This window comes from Callospermophilus lateralis, chromosome 19 (assembly GCF_048772815.1).
Source record: "Callospermophilus lateralis isolate mCalLat2 chromosome 19, mCalLat2.hap1, whole genome shotgun sequence".
In the NCBI taxonomy this organism is placed as follows: Eukaryota; Metazoa; Chordata; class Mammalia; order Rodentia; family Sciuridae; genus Callospermophilus; species Callospermophilus lateralis.
Window position 1 is genome coordinate 30,396,426 of NC_135323.1, and position 21,031 is coordinate 30,417,456.

General features: G+C 36.5%; 1 pseudogene; it reads left to right on the forward strand.

Moving 5' to 3' along the window:
* LOC143384857 (cytochrome P450 3A9-like) overlaps window positions 1-18,786 on the forward strand; it is a 28,952-nt pseudogene extending 10,166 nt beyond the window's left edge.
* The last annotated feature ends 2,245 nt before the right edge of the window (window positions 18,787-21,031 follow it).

Sequence of the window (21,031 nt, forward strand, 5' to 3'; positions counted from 1 at the left end):
ACACCAACATATATTTCTGCTTGTATTCTTCATAACTGCCATTCTGACTGGAGTGAGATGAAATCTTAGAGTAGTTTTGATTTGCATTTCTCTAATTACTAGAGATATTGAACATTTTTTCATATATTTATTGATCAATTGTATATCTTCTTCTGAGAAATGTCTGTTCAATTCCTTAGCCCATTTATTGATAGGGTTATTTGCTGGTGTGTGTGTGTGTGTGTGTGTGTGTGTGTGTGTGTGTGTGTGTGTTTGGTGTTAAGTTTTTTGAGTTCTTTATATATCCTGGAGATTAGTGCTCTATATGATGTGCATATTGTCAAAATTTGCTCCCATTTTTTAGGCTCTCTCTTCATCTTATTGATTGTTTCTTTTGTTGATAAGAAGCTTTTCAGTTTGAATCCATCCCATTTATTGTTTATTGATTTTATTTCTTGCACTTTAGGAGTCTTGTTAAGGAAGTCAGAGTCTAATCTGACTTAATAAAGTTTGGGCCTACTTTTTCTTCTATTAGGTGCAGGGTCTCTGGCCTAATTCCTAGGTCCTTGATTCACTGTGAGTTAAGTTTTATGCAGGGTGAGAGGTAGGGACTTAATTTTATTTTGCTACATATGGATTTCCAGTTTTCCCAGAATCATTTGATGAAGAGGTTTTTTTCCCCAGTGAATGTTTTTGGCACCTTTGTCTAGCATGAGATAACTGTATTTGTGTAGGTTTGTCTCTGTATCTTCTGTTCTGTATCATTGGTCTACATGTCTGTTTTGGTGCCAATATGGATGTCCAGTTTTGCCAGCACCATTTGTTGAATAGGCTCTTTTCCCCAGTAAATGTTTTTGGCACCTTTGTCTAGTATGATATAACCATACTCATGTGGGTTGGTCTCTGTGTCCTCTATTCTGTACCATTGGTCAACAAGTCTATTTTGGTGCAGATACCATGCTGTTTTGTTACTATAGCTCTGTAGTATAGTTTAAGGTCTGGTATAGTGATGCTTCCTGCTTCACTTTCTTGCTAAGGATTGCTAGATATTCTGGGTCTCTTATTTTTCCAAATAAATTTTATGATTGCCTTTTCTATTTCTATGAAGAATGTCATTGGGATTTTAATGGGGATTACATTAAATCTGTATAACACTTTTGATAGTATAAATTTGCCAGAATTTAACTGAGACTTTTTGCATCTAGGTTCATCAAAGATATTGGTCTGAAATTTTCTTTTATTGATGTGTCTTTGGCTGGTTTTGGAATCAGAGTGATTGATTGAGTTTGGAAATGTCCCCTCTTTTGCTATTTCATGGAATAATTTAAGGAGTATTGGTATTAGGTCTTCTTTGAAGGTCTTGTGATAATCTGACTGGTTGAGCTCTTCTTCGTATGTAGGCTTTTGATGGTGTCTTCTATTTACTTTCTTGAAATTGATCTGTTTAACTTGGTGTATATTAGCTTGATTCAGTTTGGATAGATTATGACTCTAGAAATTTGTCGATGTCTTTGATATTTTCTATTTAATTGGAGTATAAATTTTTAAAATAGTTTTAATTATCTTCTGTATTTCAGATGTGTCCATCATGATATTTCCTTTTTCATCACAGATTTTAGTAATTTAAGTTTTCTCTTTCTTTATTAGTGTGGCTAATTGTTTATGAATTTTATTTATTTTTTCAAAGAACAAACTTTGTGTTTTGTCAATTTTTTCAATTGTTTCTTTTGTTTCAGTTTCATTGATTTCAGCTCTGATTTTAATTATTCCCTATCTTCTACTACTTTTGGTGTTGATTGTTCTTTTTTGGGGGGCTTTGAGATGTAATTTTAGGTCCTTCATTTATTGATTTTTTGTTCTTTAAAGAAATGAACTCCATGTAATGAACTTTCCTCTTAGTACCTTCTTCATAGTGTCCCAGAGATTTCAATATGTTGTATCAGTGGTCTCATTTACCTCTAAGAATTTTTTAATCTCTTCTCTGATGTTTTCTGCTATCCCTGGCTCATTAAGTAGCATATTATTTAGTCTCCAGGTGTTGGAGTAGCTTCTGTTTTTCATTTTATCATTAATTTCTAATTTCATTCCATTATAATCTGATGGCATGCAGGGTAGTATCTCTATTTGTATTTGCTAAGAGTTGTTTTGTGGCATAATATATGGCCTATTTTAGAGAAGGATCCATGTGCTGCTGAGAAGAAATTGTATTCACTCATTGATGGATGAAATATTCTCTATATGTCTGTTAAGTCTAAGTTATTGATTGTATTATTGAATTCTATAGTTTCTTTGTTTAGATTTTGTTTGGAAGGTCTATCCAATGGTGAATGTGTTGTGTTAAAGTCACCCAGTATTATTGTATTGTGGTCTATTTTACTCTTAAAATTGAGAAGAGTTTGATGAATGTAGACGGCCATTACATTTGTCCTTTTCTTGCTAGCCCATAATTCATTGTTTGGTGCATAAGTATTTATAATTGTTATTTCTTGTTTATTTCATTCAATCTTGTTGATGAATGGTTTTCTTAAGCAGTATAAAATGTCCTTCTTTTTTCCTTATGATTAACTTTGTCTTGATGTCTACTTTATTTGATATGAGGATGGAAACCTGTGCTTGTTTACACAGTCCATGTGAGTAGTATATTTATTCCCAACCTTTCACCTTCAGTTTGTGGTTGTCTTTTCCTATGAGATAAGTCTCTTGAAGCCAGCATATTGTTGGTTTTTTAAAAAATCCATTCTGCCAGTCTATGTCTTTTGATTGATGAGTTTAGGCCATTAACATTCAGGGTTATTATTGAAACATGGTTCATATTTCCAGTCATTTTGCTTTATTTTTTGTTTTTAACTTGACTTGGTTTCTCCTTTGATTGGCTTTTCCTTTAGTGTACTTCCTCCCTTTGCTGATTTTCATTGTTGTTTTTCATTTTTTCTTCATGGAATATTTTGCTAAGGTTGTACTCTGTAGTCCAGGCTTTCTAGTTTTAAATTCTTTCAATTTTTGTTTATTATGGAAGGTTTTCACTTTATTATGAAATCTAAAGCTTAATATTGCTGAATGTAAGATTCTTGATTGGCATCATTTTCTTTCAGAGTTTGGTATATATTGTTCCCAGACCCTCTAGCTTTGAAGGTCTGGGTTTAGAAATCTGCAGAGATCCTAATTGATTTCCTTCTGTATGTAATCTGATTCCTTTCTCTTGGGGCTTTAAAATTTCTTTCTTTATTCTGTATGTTAGGCATTTTCATTATTATGTGCCTTGGTGTAGAATCTGTCGTGATTTTGTACACTTGGTGTCCTGTAAGCCTTTTGTATTTGATTGTCCAATTCATTATTCAGGTTTGGAAAAGTTACTGATATTATTTCATCAAATAAATTGTTCATTCCTTTGTTTTGGAACTCTATGCCTTCTTCTATCTCAATAATTCTTACATTTGGCCTTTTCATAATTCATGAATGTTCTGTTCATGGCTGTTCAGGGTTTCCTACCATCTTCACTGTGTGGTCAACTTTACTTTCAAGATTATATATTTTGTCTTCATTGTCTGAGGTCCTCTCTTTCAAGTGATTTAGTCTGTTGGTGATGATTTCTATGGAGTTTTTAATTTGCTTTATTGTTTCCTTCATTTCAATGATTTCTTTTCCTTTTTTTTTTTGGTAGAATCTCTATCTCCTTATTGAAGTAATCTTTTGCTTCCTGTATTTGGCTGTGTAGCTCTGTATTGAAATGACCTTTTGTTGCCTGTGTTTGCTCTCTTATATCATCCTTTCATTCACAGAACATTTTAATTACATACATCCTGAACTCCTCTTGGACATATCTTCTGCTGTGCTGGCCATTGGTTCTAGTAATGTATCTTGGTTTGTTTGGGGCACTTTCTTCCTTTGTTTTTTCACATTGTTTTTGTGTCTTTCCCTTTAGCAGTGTATATCTAAGGTATTACAGTTTATACCAATAGACTTATAGTGTCCCTGCAGAATTCCATGACCACTCCTTTAAGGAGGAGATCAATATTAACATATCCCAATGCAAACAATATTCAGGCTTAATTAAACCAAATAGCTTCTATTGAGATGTTTACAGTTTTGTCACAACAGACAGAAATGGTGAGTTTGATTATTATTAAGAATGTAAGCAGTAGGTTGCAAAAGGACCTACAGTTTATATTGGTGGGCAAAGAGAGAACGAGGGGGTGGGTTTAGGATGAGATGTTAAGGAGTTAGGAGATGAGGATATAGAGTTATTAGATCTTAGGAAGCATAAAAGAGGAATCCAAAGATGTTAGCTAGTAGCAGGAGAAAAGAGAGAAAGAGACTTTGGGGAGATAGATAAGTGGAGAGAGAGAGAGAGAGAGAGAGAGAGAGAGAGAGAGAGAGAGAGAAGAGAACACCAAATTATTTTGTTGAGATTTTGCATCCATAATTATAATATATATCAGTTTGTATTTCTCCTGTGTTATCTTTTTGTTAAGTCTTAGGATTAGGTTAACACAGGCATTTTAGGATCTTTTACAAGTGTTCACTATATTCGATATTTAGAAATACTAGGTATTTCTATGAATGTTTGTAAAGAGGTAAAGAATTGGTATTAGTTCTTTTAATGTTTGGTTAGAATTGTCCATGGAATATCTGGACCTGAGCTTCACTTTGTAGAAAAGTTCTTAATTTCAAATTTAGTCTCATCACATGCTGTATGTCAATATATATTTTGTATTAGTTTTTGTGTTAGTTTCTGTTGTTTGTGTCTTTTTAGGAATTTGTCTATTTCATTTATGTAATATGTATAATTGTTACGATAATCTGATTGTTACAATATCTTTATAATTCTTTCTATGTTTATAATGTCAGTATTTCCCCAGTTTTCATTTTGAATGCTACTAATGGTAGCCTTTCTATTTCTGGGTCAGTGTAGCTATTGTTTTGCAAATTTTGTTGTTTTTTTTTTCCCAAAGAATTGCATTTGTTTTTATTAATTTTTTCTATTGATTTTATTTTTTATTTGATTAGTTTCCACTTTGGTCCTTAATATTTTCTTCCTTCTGTTTCCTTTAAGTTTAATTTGCTTTTCTTTTTTTCATGATTTATTATGTAAAGTTTGATCATTGATTTGTGATCTTTGTTTTTATTTAATAGATAAGAATTTCCCTCTGAGCAATGATGGCTTTTTCTCCATTCCATAAGTTTGATATATTAATGTCTCCTTTTTCCTTTCAATACTTTATCTATTTCACTTTATTTTCTTCTTTCATCCAGTGTTTATTTATGTATATATTGATTAATTTGCCCATACTTTGAGTTTCCCAATTTTCTTTCTAATAATGCCTTCTGGATTCCTCCCATGGTGCTTGAGGAACACAGGCTCTGTTGGTCCCATCCTGACTGCTCTTTCTTGAAGAGCATGATTAACTGCAGCCTCAGACTAAAACCTAGTTTTATCCAAAGACACTCTATTCCAGTACATGAAGGGGAAAGCGGTCAGAGTTTTCATCTTGCTCCTTTGGTCACTCCACAGAGGCAGAAGGGGCCACTGATCTCACTGATTTGGTGGTGGCCATATATATGACATCCTCTTGCTCAGCCAGTGGCCTGGAGCTCAATCAGTTGTCCCAACAGGAACAGTTCCTCTTTAGGAACCCTTGTGACTTCCACTTTTCTGATAGTTAGAAAAGATGTAATTGCTCCAGGTAAATTTTACATTTTTCACTGAAGTGTCCTTTGTTTTTTCTTTTCCCTACAGCAATCTTTCCATTCCTTACTCCAATTTATGAGGCAATGAATATCTCTCTGTTTCCAAAGGATGTCACAAATTTTTGAAAGAAAGCTATAAAGAGAATGAAAGAAAGTCGCCTTCAAGAGAAACAACAGGTAAAATCTGGTGGTGGTTACAGAGGAGGTTCATTTTTGATAATTTATTTGCCTATGGATGTATGACTTCCATACTTTTTTGTATATTTTTAAAAGGTTCTCTCCTGGTTGAGAGTAGTAGAGGGTTTTCATTTGGGGAGAATAAAGAATTTAGCATCTGGTGATTGAGAAACAAGAATGAATTAGAGAGGGAACTGAATTAGAGTAAGATATACTCCATGCTTTTATAATTATGTCAAAATAGACTCTGCTCTAATATAACTTAAAAGAACTAATAAAAAAGACTTAAATAATAAATAAAATTATATATTCGAAATACTGAAAAAATAATGAACCAGAGAGAAAGCATTTACAATTAAATAATGGGCATGGAATTTAGTTTGTCAAGGCGTAAATATTGCTGATAGAAAAAGCCCAAATGCTCTAAAAAGGAGTCCTTGTACATTGCTGACTAGAATGCAAATTAGGACAGCCTTTATGGAAAACTGTGAGGAGGGCCCTCAGAAATCAAATACAGACCCACTGTATAATCCAGCAATCTCACTACTAGGTGTATAACCACAGGAAATGAAATCAGTATGTCAAAGAGACATCTGCACTCCCATGTTTATTGCAGCACTATGTTAAAATTGTTCTTATTAACTGAGCCTAATAGATTTTGAAAACATCCACCATCAGGAAATGATAAATGCAATTAAAGATGTTTCTAAACTGACATAAACATCAAACAGCATATACATATATCAAAGTAATCAGGTACATTGTTAATATGTACAGCTTAATGTTCTTATATATCAGTTGAAATGATTTTTTTAAATAGAGGAAAAATGTTTTATTATATCTCTTCTCTTCAATAGATAACATTTCAGCATAAAAATTATTTTCCTGGTGCTGTAATTTCATCAGATTTTATATGGTCAAGAATCATTGCATTTCCAAACCTCTCACTTTACAAACTCACCACAGAAGGCATCCTCAGGCTAGCTGGCACTGTCTGGCCCCTCATGGAGCAGGCATGGGGTTCTTTAGGTTTTGCCTCATGTCCAAAGGCCAGCACAAGGATGTGTGCAGGCCAGGGAGCCAGGATGGGCCCTCCAGGTGTCAGTACAAAGTTCATAGCTTCAAGCATGGTGGGATCTTTCAAGAAGCTTGCCCAAAATCTGATGAGGAACTCTAAAAATGTCAGGAGATTAATCTGTGGCATCTTTGGTGAAGAATTAAGGTAGTAAAACAAAATATTGAAGTCCAGGACTTCTCCCTAAGCAAACAAATGTAACAGGAGACAAAGCCAGCCACTCTCTGGCCAGGAGGCTATGTTCAGAATCCACAGGAGCACACACGCCCGGTGAGTGCGCTACCGCTTGAGCCACATCCCCAGCCCTCATCTAAACTTCTGATGTTGTGATTTGCTGGATTTACCTAAGTTGTGTTTCCTCTTCCATTAGCCCTGTCTGATCTGGAGCTTGTGGCTCAATCAATTATCTTAATTTTTGTTGGCTATGAGACCACTAGCAGTGCTCTTTCCTTCATTTTGTATGAACTGGCCACCCATCCTGATGCCCAGACCAAACTGCAGCAGGAGATTGATGCGGCTTTGCCCAATAAGATGAGAAGATGGTACCTGGAGAGAGAGAAGAGAGGCAGAGCCTCAACAAGACTCCCTCTTCATTACTTCCTAGGAGGCTTTGACCAAAATATATACACTGATTCTTTTCACCAGCTCTATTTGGAAAGGATCTGAAGAGACAAATGAAGGAGAAAACAGTATTTTTGGGAAAATTCTATTCCCAAAACTACAAGGAATTTTTAAAAGAGTAGTTTCAGTTGTATCCATTACCAGTTACCATGATGACACCCAGGAAGTGTAAGCATGTGTCACTCAAGTGTCCAGATCATTGGCTCTGCTGATCTGTGGCATGAGCTCCTGCCTGGCTGTCTCCTGAGTGATCCTGGGCTTGGTGGGCAGGCCGACTCTGCTCTGCTCCACACATCTTCACACTCTAGTCATGTATTAGAGAGAAGCAGCCAGGGGATGAGTCAGGTTTTCTGGCTCCTGAGCCAAACCTTTACTTCTATCTTGTATCCTCTCCAATGTCATACCAGGCATTAGCCACATGTTGTGCCTGCTGTCCTCAGACCTCTGCCTAAACAGGAAGTCTATTGAGTCTATTGGATATGAAGACACCTGGTCTCTGGGGCTGACATGGCTGGTTTGGCAGTGAAGTGGGCACAAAGCCTCTTCTTCAGAGCTCACAATGAAGCCATGAAATACAACTAGGAGATTGGTTCAGCAACAGAGGGTGGGGATGAGAGTGACTTCCTGTCCTCCTTAGAATGGTCTCTGAAACTGAAATTGTTTGACATGGTGCCATCGAATCTTAGCCTTCTTTTGGTGGTACTGGGATGGAAGTTACCAGTTTCTCCCAACATTTTTTACATGATGTAGTGTTATCTCTAAGTTTTACATATATATATATATATATATATATATATATATATATATATATATATATATATACACACACACACACACACACACACACACACACATACTCAAAGCAGGATTATTCAAGAAAAAACTGATACATAATGTGTTATTTCCTCTTTTCTATTTCCTTGAAATAGGCATGTGACTTTTCTAGAGAAAGGTAACAGTGACTTTCACATATTTTGCCTGAGTGTAATTGTCATATTCTATTAGTTACTTTTCCTCATATGAGGAAAAATTGTACATGATGATGCTGAGGATATTATACACTGAATTTGGTATTGTTCCATAGGCCTCTTATGTTCATAACTACTCTGCACTTCTCAATGGGCCATGGACATGGTTGTCAAATGGACATGATTGTTATTACAATGCTTAGTCAGTTGTAAGCATTACTCTCCTTCACCATTCTGTTATTCTTGGGACCTTCTAACACTTTAATAAAACTATGTAGATTGAGTTTAAAGTTAGTTCCAAACATGAATTTCCAAAAATCTCTTTTTTTCTCTTCAGGCACCTGCTACCTATGATACTGTGTTACAGATGGAGTACTTGGACATGGTGGTGAATGAAACTCTCAGATTGTACCCAATTGCTGGCAGACTTGAGAGGGTCTGTAAGAAAGATGTTGAAATCAATGGAGTGCCCATTAGCAAGGGGACAGTGGTGATGATATCAATCTTTGTTCTTCATCGAGACCCACAGCACTGGCCAGAGCCTGAGGAGTTCCGTCCTGAAAGGTACAGGGCCTCTGGGAAAGGCAACCACCCTGGGCTAGGGTTGTCCAAGCATGTCCTTGTATTTCTTATCATAGATGACATACAGGTAGCTATGTAATCATTTTTATATATGTCTTTGTATTTTAAGCAGTTTTCCTGTTATAAATATAACACTTTCTTGCAAAATGATATGAATTTGTGACAAGGAAACAAAACGAATGCTATGTCCATTCACTATCCTAAATTCTTTTTAAAAAATTTTAAATTGCTTTTTAAAAAATAAATATCAACAAAATGCATTACAATTCTTAGTACACATATGTAACACAATTTCTTATATCTCTGTATATAAAGTATGTTGACACCAATTTGTGTCTTCATACCTGTACTGTGGATAATGATGTCCATCACATTCCACCATCCTTGCTAATCCCCTGCCTCCTCCCTTCCCCTCCCACCCCTCTGCCCTATCTAGAGTTTGTCTATTCCTCCCATGCTACCCCTCCCTACCCCACTATGATTCAGCCTCCTTATATCAGAGAAAATATTCAGCATTTTTTTTTTGGAATTGGCTAACTTCACTTAGCATTATCTTCTCCAGCACCATCCATTTACCTGCAAATACCTTGATTTTATTCTCTTTTAATGCTGAGTAATATCCATTGTGCATATATGCCACATTTTTTTAATCCATTCATCTACTGAAGGGCATCTATGTTGTCTCCACAATTTATCTATTGTGAATTGTGCTGCTATAAACATTGATGTGGCTGTGTCCCTGTAGCATGTTTATACCTTTTAGGTATAAACCAAGGAGAGGGATATCTTGGTCAAATGGTGGTTCCATTCCCAGATTTCCAAGGAATCTCCATTCTGCTTTCCATATTGGCTGCACCAATTTACAGTCCCACCAGCAATGTATGAGTGTACTTTCCCCCCCACATCCTGCCAACACTTATAATGGCATCATAATAGCTGCCATTCTGACTGGAGTGAGATGATATCTTAGAGTAGTTTTGATTTGCTTTTCTCTAATTGCTAGAGATGATGAGCATTTTTTTATATATTTGTTGATTGATTGTATATCCTCTTCTGAGAAGTGTCTGTTAAGGTTCTTGGCCCATTTATTGATTGGGTTATTTGTTTTTTCGGTGCTTTGCTTTTGAGTTCTTTATATACCCTAGAGATTGATGTTCTATCTAATGTGTGAGGGGTAAAAATTTGCTCCCAAGCTGTAGGCTCTTATTCACCTCACAAATTGTTTCTTTTTTAGAGAAGAAACTTTTTAGCTTGTTAAATTCTTTAAATAATCATGAATTAATAATATGATCATGTTCTCATAAACATATTTCTAGGCATATACAGATATTTTTGCTAAACTAGATTGTATCATATTTGATTTTTGCTAGCACCTAATAATATATACATTCAACCTCTGCATGTATGATTTTTTTTTGCAGGGTACCACGAGTTGAAATCATGGGTGGTCAACCACTGACCCACATCCGTAGCCCTATTTTGTATTTTATTAGAGACAGGGTTTCACTGAGTTGTTTAGGGCCTCACTAATTTGGTGAAGCTGGCTTTGAACTTGGGATCCTGCTGTCTCCATCTCCCAAGTTGCTGGGATTACAGGTGTGTGCCGTGCTCAGCGTGTATGTATGATTTTTGCATCTATAATTTCAACTAACTTATAAATTTTTTTTCTTGTTAGTTTTCCCTAAACAGTGTAATACAATAAGTACTTATGTAGTATTTAAATATTATTAGTTATTATAAGCAATCCAGAGATGATTTAAAATATATTTCAGGATGTGCATAGGTTATACAAGTATTTTCCCATTATTTTTATTTTTTTTAAATTTTTTTATTGGTTATTCAAAACATTACAAAGATTGCAGAATCACATCGGTTACTCATCCACATTTTTACATAATACCATAATAGTAACTGTTGTATTCTACTACCTTTCCTATCCTCTACTATCCCCCCTCCCCTCCCCTCCCATCTTCTCTCTCTATCCCATCCACTGTAATTCATTTCTCTCCTTATTTTTTTCCCATTCCCCTCACAACCTCTTATATGTAATTTTGTATAACAATGATGGTCTCCTTCCATTTCCATGCAATTTCCCTTTTCTCTCCCTTTCCCTCCCACCTCATGTCTCTGTTTAATGTTAATCTTTTCCTCCTGCTCTTCCTCCCTGCTCTGTTCTTAGTTGCTCTCATTATATCAAAGAAGACATTTGGCATTTGTTTTTTAGGGATTGGCTAGCTTCACTTAGCATCATCTGCTCTAATGCCATCCATTTCCCTGCAAATTCCATGCTTTTGTCATTTCTTAGTGCTGCGTAGTACTCCACTGTGTATAAATGCCACATTTTTTTATCCATTCATCTATTAAGGGGCATCGGGGTTGGTTCCACATTCTAGCTATTGTGAATTGTGCTGCTATGAACATCGATGTGGCAGTATCCCTGTAGTACGCTCTTTTGAGGTCTTCAGGGAATAGTCCGAGAAGGGCAATAGCTGGGTCAAATGGTGGTTCCATTCCCAGCTTTCCCAGGAATCTCCATACTGCTTTCCATATTCGCCTCACCAATTTGCAGTCCCACCGGCAATGTACAAGAGTACCCTTTTCCCCACATCCTCGCCAGCACTTGTTATTGTTTGACTTCATAATGGCTGCCAATCTTACTGGAGTGAGATGGTATCTTAGGGTGGTTTTGATTTGCATTTCTCTGACTACTAGAGATGGTGAGCATTTTTTCATGTACTTGTTGATTGATTGTATGTCCTCCTCTGAGAAGTGTCTGTTCAGGTCTTTGGCCCATTTGTTGATTGGGTTATTTGTTTTCTTATTGTTTAATTTTTTGAGTTCTTTGTATACTCTGGATATTAGGGCTCTATCTGAAGTGTGAGGAGTAATAATTTGTTCCCATGATGTAGGCTCCCTATTTACCTCTCTTATTGTTTCTCTTGCTGAGAGAAAACTTTTTAGTTTAAGTAAGTCCCATTTGTTGATTCTTGTTATTAACTCTTGTGCTATGGGTGTCCTATTAAGGAATTTGGAGCCTGACCCCACAATATGTAGATCGGAGCCAACATTTTCATCTATCAGAAGCATAGTCTCTGATTTGATATCAAGGTCCTTGATCCATTTTGAGTTAACTTTTGTGCATGGCGAGAGGAGGGGATTTAGTTTCATTTTGTTGCATATGGATTTCCAGTTTTCCCAGCACCATTTGTTGAAGATGCTATCCTTCCTCCATTGCATGCTTTTAGCCCCTTTATCGAATGTAAGATAGTTGTAATTTTGTGGATTGGTTTCTGTGTCCTCTATTCTATACCATTGGTCCACCCGCCTGTTTTGGTACCAGTACCATGCTGTTTTTGTTACTATTGCTTTGTAGTACAGTTTGAAATCTGGTATCGCTACACCTCCTGATTCACACTTCCTGCTTAGAATTGCTTTTGCTATTCTGGGTCTTTTATTTTTCCATATGAATTTCATGATTGCTTTATCTATTTCTACAAGAAATGCCGTTGGGATTTTGATTGGCATTGCATTGAACCTATGGAGAACTTTTGGTAATATCGCCATTTTGATGATGTTAGTTCTGCCTATCCATGAACAGGGTATATTTTTCCATCTTCTAAGATCTTCTTCTATTTCTCTCTTTAGGGTTCTGTAGTTTTCATTGTATAAATCTTTCACCTCTTTTGTTAGGTTGATTCCCAAGTATTTTATTTTTTTTTGAGGATATTGTGAATGGGGTGGATTTCCTCATTTCCAGTTCAGAAGATTTGTCGCTGATATACAGGAATGCCTTTGATTTATGTGTGTTGATTTTATATCCAGCCACTTTGCTGAATTCATTTATTAGCTCTAGTAGTTTCTTTGTAGACCCTTTTGTGTCTTCTAGGTATAGGATCATATCATCCACAAATAGTGATAATTTAAGTTTTTCTTTTCCTATTTTTATGCCTTTAATTACTTTTGTCTGTCTAATTGCTCTGGCCAGTGTTTCGAGAACTCTATAGAATAGAAGTGGTGAGAGAGGGCATCCCTGTCTTGTTCCAGATTTTAGAGGGAATGCCTTCAGTTTTTTTCCATTTAGAATGATGCTAGCCTGAGGCTTAGCATATATAGCTTTTATAATTTTGAGGTAAGTTCCTGTTATCCCTAGTTTTTTTTAATGTTTTGAACATAAAGGGATGCTGTACTTTGTCGAATGCTTTTTCTGCATCCATCGAGATGATCATATGGTTCTTATCTTTAAGTCTATTGATGTGGTGAATAACGTTTATTGATTTCCATATATTGAACCAACCTTGCATCCCAGGGATGAATCCTACTTGATCATGGTGCACAATCTTTTTGATATGTTTTTGTATACGATTTGCCAGAATTTTATTGAGGATTTTTGCATCTAAATTCATTAGGGATATTGGTCTGTAGTTTTCTTTCTTTGAGGTGTCCTTCTCTGGTTTGGGAATCAGGGTGATATTGGCCTCATAGAATGAATTTGGGAGTTCTCCCTCTTTTTCTATCTCCTGAAATAGATTATGGAGTATTGGTATTAGTTCCTCTTTAAATGTTTTGTAAAACTCTGCTGTATATCCATCCGGTCCTGGGCTTTTCTTGGTTGGTAGTCTTTTGATGGCTTCTTCTATTTCCTCCCTTGATATTGATCTGTTTAGGTTGTTTATATCTTCCTGATTCAATCTGGGTAGTTCATATGTCTCAAGGAATTTATCTATGCCTTCACTATCTTCTATTTTATTAGAGTATAGGGTTTCAAAATAATTTCTAATTATCGTCTGTATTTCTGAATTGTCTGTTGTGATGTTGCCTTTTTCATCCCGTAAGCTAGTAATTTGGGTTCTCTCTCTTCTTCTCTTTGTTAGTGTGGCTAATGGTCTATCAATCTTATTTATTTTTTCAAAGAACCAACTTTTAGTTTTGTCAATTTTTTCGTTTGTTTCTTTTGTTTCGATTTCATTGATTTCTGCTCTAATTTTAATTATTTCTTGCCTTCTACTGTATTTGCTGCTGATTTGTTCTTCTTTTTCTAAGGCTTTGAGGTGTAGTATGAGGTCATTTATTTGTTGGCTTTTCCTTCTTTTAAGGAATGAACTCCATGAAATGAATTTTCCTCTTAGTACTGCTTTCATAGTGTCCCAAAGATTTCGATATGTTGTTTCTGAGTTTTCGTTTACCTCTAAGAATTTTTTAATTTCCTCTTTGATGTCTTCTGTAACCCTTTGTTCATTCAGTAGCATATTGTTTAATCTCCATGTGATGTAGGGTTTTTCCTTTCTCATTTTATTATTGATTTCCAATTTCATTCCATTATGATCAGATAAAATGCATGGTAGTATCTCAACTCCTTTGTAAATGCTAAGCTTTGCCCTGTGACATAATATATGGTCTATTTTTGAGAAGGATCCATGTGCTGCTGAGAAGAAAGTGTATCCGCTTGATGTTGGGTGGTATATTCTGTATATATCAATTAAGTCTAAGGTATTAATTGTATTATTGAGCTCTATGGTTTCTTTATTCAACTTTTGTTTGGAAGATCTGTCCATTGGTGAGAGAGGTGTGTTAAAATCTCCCATGATTATTGTGTTGTGGTCTATTAGACTCTTGAACTTGAGAAGAGTTTGTTTGATGAACGTAGCTGCACCATTGTTTGGGGCATATATATTAATGATCGTCAAGTCTTGATGGTGTATGGTTCCCTTGAGCAGTATGTAGTGTCCTTGTTTATCCCTTTTGATTAACTTTGGCTTGAAGTCTATTTTATTTGATACAAGTATGGACACCCCTGCTTGCTTCTATGGTCCGTTTGAGTGATATGATTTTTCCCAACCTTTCACCTTCAGTCTGTGTATGTCTTTTCCTATCAGATGAGTCTCCTGTAGGCAGCATATTGTTGGATCTTTTTTTTTAATCCATTCTACTAGCCTATGTCTTTTGATTGGTGCATTTAAGCCACTAACATTTAGGGTTACTATTGAGATATGGTTTGTATTTCCAGCCATATTTGGTTATGTATGATACTTAACATGATTTGTTTTTCCTCTATGCTTAGTTTTTCCTTTACTGTACTCCCTCCCATTGTTGGTTTTCATTGTTATTTTTCATTTCCTCTTCCTGTAATGTTTTGCCAAGGATGTTTTGAAGAGCTGGTTTTCTAGCTGCAAATTCTTTTAACTTTTGCTTATCATGGAAGATTTTTATTTCATCTTCAATCCTGAAGCTTAATTTTGCTGGATACATGATTCTTGGTTGGAACCCTTTTTCTTTCAGCGTTTGAAATATGTTGTTCCAGGATCTTTTAGCTTTCAGAGTCTGTGTTGAAAGATCAGCAGTTATCCTGATTGGTTTACCCCTAAATGTAATCTGCTTCCTCTCTCTTGTGGCTTTTAAGATTCTCTCCTTATTATATATGTTGGGCATCTTCATTATTATGTGTCTTGGTGTGGATCTCTTATGATTTTGTATATTCGGTGTCCTGTAGGCTTCTAGTATTTGCATTTCTTTTTTATTCTTTAAGTCTGGGAAGTTTTCTAGTATTATTTCATTGAATAGATTGCTCATTCCCTTGGTTTGGACCTCTGTACCCTCTTGTATCCCAATAACTCTTAGGTTTGGTTTCTTGATGTTATCCCATAATTCTTGGATGTTCTGCTCATGATTTCTTAACATTCTCGCTGAGCTGTCTATGTTCTTTTCAAGTTGAAAAACTTTGTCTTCGTTGTCTGAAGTTCTCTCTTCCAAGTGTTCTACTCTGCTGGTAATACTCTCATTTGAGTTTTTAATTTGGTTTATTGTTTCCTGCATTTCCAGGATTTCTGTTTGTTTGTTTTTTATATCCTCTAACTCCCTATAGAGTTGATCTTTTGCTTCTTGGATTTGTTTATGTAATTCATTGTCAAAGTGATTTTTCATTGTCTGAATTTGATGAATAATGTCTTTCTTGAGACTCCAGATCATCTGAAGCATGTATATCCTGAACTCTTTGTCTGACATTCCATCAGCTGCAGATATTACCTCATCTAATGTTGAATTGACCTGTATTGTTTGTGGTCCTTTCTTTTCTTGTCTTTTCATACAGATCATGATTCTTTCTAGCTTTGTGAAACTGTTGTGCTAAAGTTTTTCCCCTTATATATTTGTATTGTTCTTGTATAGCTCCAAAATCCCTCTTTTGCAGAGAAAGACAATGTTAACAGATCCCAATATCAACAGTACATTATCTAAGGACAAGTTTTCATTATTAATACATTTATAGTTAGATTCTAAGACTATAGATATTGGTTTTAATTATTACTTAAGAATATATTTGTTAGTTTCATAAAAGGCGTACCATATCTGGTGGCATATAGAAAACTTAATTTCAGATGAAGGATGTTATACTTAAAGGGAAAGGAGTGAGGGTATGAGGTTAAACTAACTTAGCACCTTTGGAGAACTCTAACCACTCGACTGGTAATTTATGAAAGAATGTATAGACTCATCCTCCTATTTAGATAGTCACCCTATGTATAGATAGCAAAAGTTATGAGATTGAAATTGGGATAGAGGGAATACGAATTTAAAAAAAAGAAAAAAAAACAAGGAAGAAAAGAGAAGAGAAGGGAAAGGGAAGTAAGATAGAAATAAAGAAAAAAATGGGGGGGAGTTGGGGCATATGCAATTCCTCTATATTATATTACTTTGGTAATTCAGTTGTTCATGCACAGTTCTTGGTTTCACATATGCTGAAGTTGTGGAAGAGAGAGAAGAAAAGAGAAAGAGAGGAAAAAAAAGTCTCTCAGAACACTGTTTTCCTTGCTTCCAGTAGGTGGTGTTGTCTATTCCTAGTTTGAGCCTCTGTATTCAGGGTGGTGGGTATAGCCAGTGTGAAGGGAAATGAGCTTCCACCTGTATCTTCCCTACTCTAGTCTCTGAGGTAGAAACCAGGTACCTGTACAGTTGTTGTTTTGTGTTGATAGCTACAATCCCCAAAAGCTTGTGGGAAATATTTTGAGTTATCGCAGCTTAGGGTGGGGGAGTTGGAAACCGGGTACCTGGATCAGCCGCACAACCGTGCTGGTAGCCACACCCACTTTGATGGGTTTTAAGGGTTGATGGGCTTCCTGGAGACTAGCACTCGGGGCGGGGCCGGACTTCCTCCTCCGGTCTGGCTGGGCGGCTGGCGCGTCTTCCTGCTCCGGTCTGGCTGGGCGGCTGGTGCGTCTTCCTACTCCAGTGTGGCTGGGCAGCTGGCGCATCTCCCTGCTCCAGTCTTCCCCATTATTTTTATAAGAGACTTGATCACCCAGGATTTTGTTTATTCCGATGCTAAAACTAATTCTCCTCAGATATGGCACCATGACTCTGTTTGTGTATATGCATGTGTGTGTGTGTGTGTGTGTGTGTCTGTGTCTGTGTTTCTGTTTTCAAATTTTATAGCATGTGCCATAACTGACATAATAACTATCTCATTTCAATGTATGTATTCACTCTTATACTCCTTATATTTCATGTGTGTTTTGTTTTCTTTACACTCTCAATTTACCATGATTTCCTTGGAAACAGCATTTATCTCATTTCAAAAAGACTGAAAGATCCTATAGGCTAAGGAGGAGAAAGGTGGAAAACTCCTATAGGCTAAGGAAGAGAAAGGTAGAAAAACTCCATAGCTTAACAATTCTGATAGCAAAACCACAGCTGGATTTCAATGACCAGCCCACGAAATCATTTTTTACACTATTGCTTGGGGGTGTCTAAGGCACAAACTGAAACAAGTAACTGTTGTGGTTTTAATATTTTTTGACTTCTCATCTATTGTGGAACCAGGTTCAGTAAGAATAACAAGGACAGCAACAATCCTTACGTGTACATGCCCTTTGGAAATGGACCCCAAAACTGCATTGGCATGAGGTTTGCTCTCATGAACATAAAACTTGCTCTTGTCAAAGTAATGTAGACCTTTTCTTTCCAAACTTGTAAGGAAACACAGATCTGTAGCTTTTCATATACATAATGTTTTATTTGAAGATATTTTTCCAAATAGAGGGGCTGAGTCACAGTAAAATATATGCTCATTCATCATTTAATTCTTAGATCTATAGTCCAGTGAGTCTCTTTTGCACCATCTTTGAGATTTAGAGTTCTTCACCATGGGGGCTCTAAATCTATGGCTTTATGAAGACCAAAATGTAAAAAACATATGGACTCAATGCAGATTAGTGTGACATGTGTATGTATGGACTGTGGACTTCAGCACAGTGTAAATTCAGCTCCAAGTCTCCTGGAGAGACCCTGTGCACAGTCTTGAGGTGTGGCGACCACAGGGTTCTGATGTTTGAGGGAAGTTCTCCTCGCCAGAACTTACAGAACCTCCCTGTCTCAGGCCTTGTACAGGATAAATGTTTATGAAATAATTTTTCAGATAAATGAATAATTTTACTATGCAATCATGACACACCTTAGAGAATGAGTAGGACGAATTCAAAGTACATGATACTAAAAATAGTTTTTTTGCTTGTGGAGCATCACTGGGCTTAATGTATCTTCTCTACTTTGCTGCTTTGGTTCCTGGTGTTTCATTCATTGCTTCTCCATGTGCTTATCTATACATTACAGATTCCCCTGAAATTAACTGATCAAGGACTTCTTCAACCTGAAAAGCCCATTATTTTAAAGGCTGTGTGCAGAGATGGGACAATAAGTGGAGCCTGAACTTCCCTAAGGATTTGTGCATTGTTGTCCTCAGAGCCTGGGAACCAGAACATCAGAGAACAAAAATTTATTTTGTGAAGAAAACTCAAAATGAAGATAGACTCTATATTCCTCAATTGATGAATGATAAGAGATGCTGGACCTTTGCTGAGCTTGCTCAGGGTCTGTGCAAAGTATTATGTATTTTCTGATGGAAGGGAGGTGCCCACTTCCATTCTGGATGTGAAGACTCACCCTTTCTGGGTGTAATGGGCTCTCTCCTCTCACTGCCAGTTAGTCCTGGCAGCTCCTCCTGAGCTCTGAACAGAGAATCAACAATTATCACCAAATTTGTCAATAATTTTTAATTAGAATGAGGGTGGTTGTGGTGGCTTTTGTAGTGACATTGATATATGATGTGTTCTTTGAAATATGTTGTGATAAATTTTATAATGAGAAAGTCAATAAACATATCCTTATAGATGTTTATCTGAAGCATTTATGTCTATTAAGGGGATATATAGTACTGAATCAGTGAGAGTCAAAATTCAATCTTTTGATCATCACAATCAGTGAATACATGGAGCTTTTTCAGAAATTCAAATTAAATAGTAAGATAGAGTTAATCCACTATGAATTTCCCCATTGCTGGAAAAGAATATTCATAGTGGCCTTGTGTCATTTTTGAAGCACAAAATTTGTAACACTATACTGAGGTAGGTATTACTATATCTCTAGCTTAGATTTCATACTCCCATCCTATCTCCCTTGTTGATTCTGAAAAGCAAGAAACAAATTTGTAGTCCATCTTCAACTCCTAATTTGATAACAAGCACAAGGAGCATTGAATTAGAAAGTGGTTGATAGTCAATTGTTTCCATAGCAGTGCTCCTCAGATTCAACTGGTATCAGGAGCTACACAGGATTTTTCCATCTTATGTCCTGTCCCTTCTCTTTCTTCCCTTTACTTCCCCTTCCCTTCTTGAATAATTCACTCCTAAAGCCATTAGATGTGGTCCAGCAATGTGAGGGCACACTTTGTGGTGGAGGAGGGAATAATGGTGGCTTCAAGTCAGATATGAGATACAATTGGGAAGGTGTCCTCAGAAGGGACAGCCTGGCCTGGGTATGGAAACCCAAGCAACCTGAGATGGACTCCACAGACAGAGGTAACCTGTCATAAACACTCATTGACAAAACAGGGTAAAAAACACCTAGGTGAGCTAAGGAGGGCATGTGGTTTTACAATAGGATGAATGGAATTTAGTTGTATAAAGAGAGACTGTTTAAATAAGTAAATACATCAAGGACAATGAAATCCATTTTTCATAAGAAATGTTGGTGAAGTGATTCTCTGGTTCAGGAAAGAAAATTGGGATGTGACCTGTTAAGTAGGACTGAAATGGAATGTATCACTGTGAATTCATGCTTTTCCAGATAGAAAAATAGAGAAACAAGTGTGTGTGTGTGTGTGTGTGTGTGTGTGTGTGTGTGTGTGTTTGAGTGTTTGAATGTAGAAAATTAAATTCATACTTGTCTGCACTAATGGGACTGGGTAACAGTGACATTTTAATAGCAAGACCACTGGATCAGTCTTGGTGACCAGATCCTGGAACAAAAATACCATATTTCACTATAGGAAGCAGGGCTGGTTAGACAAAAGACTGATTCCAGGTTAAAAATTGTAAGTCCAAGGTGAGCCTTTAACACCTTTTTATGTAAAATGCAAGAAAACATTCGAAAAAGGGTGGAAAAAATCCCAAGTCCACCCAGCTGCCTGGCAGACCTACAACAGAACTCAGGCCTAACCCCACCTCCATCTTGGGCCTCTATAAGCATCGCCATAACCTTCCTCATGCAGTAGTCTCCACCTTGGGAGAACAGGTAGGGCTTGGAGGCAGCTGCATCTCAGAACAGGCAGCTCAAAGTCACTGTAAGACCCACTTTTTGGCCCCATCTCTGAAAGTAGTTGCATCCATCTTAAGACAACCCCACAGCTATCTTGAGTTATCTCCACTATTGCCACCAACACATTTAGTTGCAGTAGCATTACCACGGGACATTGGCTGGGGGCCAGAAGTCCAAAACCAAGGTGAGGTACAAGTAATCTTCAGGGACACTATAAGATTATAGGGTAGAAACTGTAATAACTCAGATTTGCACTGCAAGAAAGGAAGACACATACACAACATGAAAAAAAAACAAGGGATAAAATTGCCCCAAACACACCAAGATACTATAATAATAGAATCCATGGACAGTACAG